The following is a 5,895-nucleotide window of genomic DNA, read 5'->3' on the forward strand; positions in this document are numbered from 1 at the left end:
CTCCATTCTTTTTTTTTTTTTTTTAAATTTATTTATTTATTTGTTTATTTTTGGCTGTGTTGGGTCTTCGTTTCTATGCGAGGGCCTTCTCTAGTTGCGGCAAGCGGGGGCCACTCTTCATTGCGGTGCGCGGGCCTCTCACTATTGCGGCCTCTCTTGCTGCGGAGCACAGGCTCCAGATGCGCAGGCTCAGTAGTTGTGGCTCACGGGCCTAGTTGCTCCGCGGCATGTGGGATCTTCCCAGACCAGGGCTTGAACCCGTGTCCCCTGCATTGGCAAGCAGATTCTCAACCACTGCGCCACCAGGGAAGCCCCTTCACCTCCATTCTTGACGAAGAAGGGTGGAAATCTGATTTTCATACTATTGCTGGAGAATGTGAGCAGATCCAAGTAGTTGAGGGATGGACTGAATGAAATCTAATTTGTTGGCTCCCCCTAACAGATTTACTCAGTTCCATCTGTCTTCTGAGTTGGGATGCTTACAAGATGGAGATCCTTAGCTGCCCCTGTCATCCCTTACTCTCTTAACACCAGCTGTCTCAGATGTTCTTGCAGAGAAAATCTGGCCTCCACAGCACCTACTGTGTAGAGAGCAGACCATCTTCAGTAACCAAGTCTTGCCTTAGTGAACCCATAGACCTGCTCACATCTCACCATTTCCAGACTTATACAAAGCACCTCTCTGCTAAGGGGTAGTGGTAGTAGTGGTGAATCTGACTTCTCCAGAAACTGTCCAGAGGCCTCAGTAACAACATAGAACTATAGGAAAGCTAATACTTCACGCATAAAGTTAACTTAAAGCACTGAGAGATAGGAAATGGGAGGAGCTGGCAGATAAATTCCTGCTCTTCCTTCTCTCAGTATTCCATACTGTGTGGTATTTTTGTACACCTGTAGTTTCATACCCTCTTCAAAATGTCTTGCATAAACAAGCAAATGAGTGCTATTTATTGAGAATCAGTGACCAGTTGGAAATTGACCTTTTTTCCCACTTCCTATCCTGATCTTCCTGCTTCTAAATTTTATTGATCAAAGCAAATCCCAGAGCCAGTTCAGATTCAAAGGGAGTGGAAATAGGTTTCATCACATGACTGGAGGGTTTGCATCCATTACAGAGATGGGGGGAATTCTTGGCAGGCAGCTTTCTAGAAAATTTATGTATTTTTTTCCCGACAATATTTTATTTTTTCCCCCAAATTTCCAATTCTTTGTCTTTCAGTTCTAACATCTGGAAATTTTTTTAAATTCTAATTTCTGGAGTTTATATTTTAATTTCCATTGAATTCTTAATATTTGACACTAACATTTAAATTTTTAAGAATTCATTTTTAGTTTTAGAAAGTCTTTTCGGAATATACTACCCTTTTCCTCCAACTTAATATTTATTTATTTTTTCTTAGAGATGATGCTGTAGGCATTCTCCAAATAAACTCTGATAATATTTATCTCCTGGTATCCACACTTTATGTAGGTCTCTTCCACAATAGATAATTATTAACCAGTATGACCAATAAAACACTGAGGAAGTGACTGTATGACTTCTGAGTCTAGGCCACAAAAGCCATTGTAGTTTCTGTGTTGGCTTCTCTTAGACCACTTGCTCTGGGGGACACCAGCCACCAGAGTCATGAGAACATTCAAATAGCCCTGGGAAAGAGCCCACATGGGGAGGAACTGAAAATTCTTGTCAAAAGTTAGCACCAACCGGCCAACCATGCGAAGGAGTCTTCCAGGCCCTGTCAGGCCTTCAGATGACTGAAATTTCAGACAACATCTTGATGTTTACACCAAGAGAAATCCTGAGTCAGAACCACATTGCTAAACTGCTCCCAAACATCTGATCCTTAAAAACTGTGAGAGATAATAAATATTTTCATTGTTTTAAGCCACTAAATTTTGAGATAATCTATTAATCAGTGTAAATAACAAGTGCAGATAATATTAATTTCAGATTTAAAATATTGTTTTTCTTTCTGTATGTTTTTCTAACATTTTATGAGTTTCTCCTTCTGTTTTGTTATTCTCTCTCTATAGTAGTTTTTTCCTTGACTGCCAGTTTATTTTGGGGAGTGATATGCTAAAAAAAGTTCACTAAAGGTGTAGGGTTCTTATAAAATTCTGGACTTTGTTTTTTTGAGAGACTCCTATCTATTAATCTTTTTAGATTTTACTCTTTGGATTATTCTCCTCAGAGAGGAGTCCTTCAAATCTCTATATGGGAAGCCTGCTGTAGAACTAGGAACTCAGGTTGTGCAGTTTTAAGCTTGAAAATTTTAGTTGTTTTGATATGAAAGAAAATATCTTTGAAAATATCTGCTGTTTTGGTATGGTGCTTTCTCCCTGCCCTCAGCTAAGTCCTGGTTCCTCTTATTCAGAATATTTCTGACTCAGTCTCTCCAAAGAATAAAATTCCTGTCTTTTGCTGGGATAGAGAAAGGAACCTGGAGATCCTATTGGTTTTGGTCTACCCTTTACCTGTCTTCCATAGATAGTCAGGGGACAGGAAGATTGTCCAAAATAATTAGTAACTCTGCTCCTAGAGGTTGTTCAGGGACTTAGGTTCCTTCTATCTTCTTGCTGTTGTTGTCTATCTTACTACATTCCTCTGCACATAAAGTTTGGACCACCAGCACTGAATCCAAGTTGTAGACAGAAGGATGGGGAAAACATAATTGGAGAACAAATATTTTTCTTCTCAAAGGACATGTTCTCGGAGTCATGCAAGTTACTTTCATTCACTATACCTCAGCGAACATATACAGATGCAAGAGATGCTAAGAAATGTAGTCAGACCTGGCAGTCATGTGTCCAGCTAAAAGAGACGTGGCCTATTACTGAAAGGAATAAGGAGGAGAGAGTTTGCTTTCGCTGCTTCTGATAACTTCAGTTTTCTCTTCTCTAAATCATTACTTTTTATTAAATATATTCAATCTCCCCAAATTTTGTTCACATATCTTGTCTCTTCTCTCCTTCTTTTTTTCCTTCTGTGTATCCAATTTTTATTTCTTAAATATTATTTTAGTAGTTTTGGGGAGCAAGTAAAAACTCATGTATTCAAACTTCCGTATTACATTGAAAGATACTTGCTTAAGATAATATACCTTTATAATCTATATAATTGATCGCAAAGTAGTACGTATGTAAATGTTTTTTTTTCTCCCTTAATAAAGTTTTGCAGTGAGAGACAATATACAGTCAGTTCTCATCATGCACAGCAGTTATGTTACATAAAGTTGACAAAAACTGAATTTGCAAGTACTGAATCATTGCCCCAGGATAAATATGTACATATAGATATACATAAGTAACATAGATTATAATCTTAAATCCTTAAAACAACTCATCCTGGTAGATTCTATTTTCTTTATTTTGCAAAAGAGAAAGTGAGGTTCAGAAGTGTTAAGTGACTTGCCTGGGGCTACCCCACTAACAGGTGCCAAAGTTAGGGTTCAATCCCCATACTAGAACTGGAGCTTCTTGCCCTTTACTCCACCACCCCCTACTGTCTCCATCCTCTGGTCCATCTGCCTCTGGTTGAAAGCAGAGCTGCAACTTGTATAATCTCAGCTGGGAATGTGGGTGTTGGGGGAATCAAATTTTTTGCTGCTCTGAGCATGTTTGTAAATGACCATGAAAACGCTGAAATTATAGATTTGGGAGTTATAAATAAATATTAGCAGGCAGATGAATTCACAAATACAGAATCTTGGAATAATGAAGATTGACTGTAAGTTATTATTAAACACGTCTACCTAATGTACACTAAATATATGCCAAGAACTGATTTGTTTTCTGCACTTCAGTGGTCTAATGAAATGTAAAATGCCATATCTTTTATCATATTTATTTCCATTGATAAAGGAATTTTGCTACTCTCCCAAACTGTGTTATCTCCAAGGGTAATATTCATAATTAATACTGAAATCACATGTCTTAAATATGATTGTTTATGATTTCTTAGAGAAATAAAACTTTGATATTCCTGTAGTTTTGGTAGCTGAATAGTGACAAACTTCTTAAATTTACAGTGAAATCAATACTGAGCACTTGCTCTAGGAAAAAAATGTGATTGGTTTACCAAACAGAAAATTGCTTTGAAAATTATATAAATTTTCCAAAAAAAATTATCAAAATTTATCAAATTTTTATAAATGATAACATGCTGAATACTTGAGGTAATGAATTTCTAGTTCAATATACCCACTTTCCAATCCTATGATTTTTAAGTCATTTTAATCTATTTGTGTAAAATTGTTGCACAGTTTTATTTTCTCCAGCTCACACACAGATTCACAATCTACATTAGTACTGGTAATCATCTCACTACTTATTTATGACAAATCTAGATTGTAATATTTACATGACTGTTTCATTACTAACTTTTATCTTTTCAAGAATGGCTTTTGAGCCCGTGATATATATATATGCTTTTTCACAATTCAACAAAAATACGAATTAAAAAATACAATTTATAACATGCACAGTGATCTGTCCCCCCCATCTCAGGTGGAATTATTTATCAACCTGATAATTAATGTTAAATAAGACTCAGAATAAGTGAAAAGAAGATGAAGAAGCCTGGAAAGCATATTAAAAACCTTTAAGAATATAAGGTTATTATGACAATAACAATATTTCTGAGAAAATATCAATAAAGCTTAAAATTCAAATTTGTGAAATGCGTATGACAAAAGTTATTTCATAGCCTTTTAGAATAGTTAAACTACTGTGGATCTCTTGAAAGCCTGTCAGAGACCTTGAAACACTATTTTAGAATATTATTTGATATGCAAACTTTAGAATTTTGTTTCAAAACCCTAATTACAAAATATGCATATAAACTATTTTTCAGAGGGGAAGATAGATAATTAACACATTTCCAAAGCAAGTTATAGTTTTGTTTTTGTTTTGATTTTTTTTGGCAAATTTTTTGTTGGAGAATATTTGCTTTACAATGTTGTGTTAGTTTCTGCTGTACAGCAAGGTGAATCAGCTATATGTATGCATATATCCCCTCTTTTTTGGATTTCCTTCCCATTTAGGTCACCACAGAGAACTGAATAGATTTCCATGTGCTATACAGCCCAGTGTCATTGGTTATCTATTTTATGCATAGTAGTGTATATATGTCAATCCCAATCTTCCAATTCATCCCATGCCCTCCTTCCCACCCACCCCCCCCCCCCACCCCCGGTAACCATATGTTTGTTCTTTACGTCTGTGTCTCTATTTCTGCTTTGCCAATAAGATCATCTATACCACTTTTCTAGATTCCACATGTATGCGTTAATATATGATATTTGTTTTTCTCTTTCTGACTTACTGCACTCTGTATGACAGTCTCTAAGTCCATCCACGTCTCTGCAAATGACACAATTTCATTCCTTTTTATGGTGCAGTAATATTTCATTGTACATATGTACCATATCTTCTTTATCCATTCCTTGTTAATGGATATTTAGGTTGCTTCCACATCCTGGCTACTGTAAATAGTGCTGCAATGAACACTGGGGTGCATGTATCTTTTTGAATTATTGTTTTCTCCAGGTACATGCCCAGGAGTGGGATTGGGAATCATACAACAGTTCTGTTTTTAGTTTTTTAAGGAACCTCCATACTGTTCTCCATAGTGGCTTAATAAATTTACATTCCCACCAGCATTGTAAGAGGGTTCCCTTTTCTCCACACCCTCTCCAGCATTTTTTTTTTTTTTTTGTAGATTTTTTGATGATGGCCATTCTGACTGGTGTGAGATGATACTGCATTGTAATTTTGATTTACATTTCTCTAATAATTAACGATGTTGAGCATCTTTTCATGTGTTTCTTGACCCACCTCCTAGAGTAATGAAAATAAAAACAAAAATAAACAAATGGGATGTAATGAAACTTAAAA

At 36.1% G+C, this 5,895-nt stretch overlaps 1 long non-coding RNA gene across 1 annotated transcript in view; it reads right to left on the reverse strand.

The window, feature by feature from the left end:
• The window catches only part of LOC309615958, a 28,577-nt gene extending 24,157 nt beyond the window's left edge, over positions 1 to 4,420 (reverse strand). Inside the window, exon 1 of the long non-coding RNA XR_014237176.1 lies at positions 321 to 4,420. This is a non-coding gene — a long non-coding RNA (uncharacterized lncRNA). The remainder of the gene's footprint in view (positions 1 to 320) is intronic.
• Between the last annotated feature and the right edge of the window lie 1,475 nt (positions 4,421 to 5,895).

Source organism: Balaenoptera borealis (genome assembly GCF_965194805.1).
Source record: "Balaenoptera borealis genome assembly, chromosome: 18".
Taxonomy (NCBI): domain Eukaryota; kingdom Metazoa; phylum Chordata; class Mammalia; order Artiodactyla; family Balaenopteridae; genus Balaenoptera; species Balaenoptera borealis.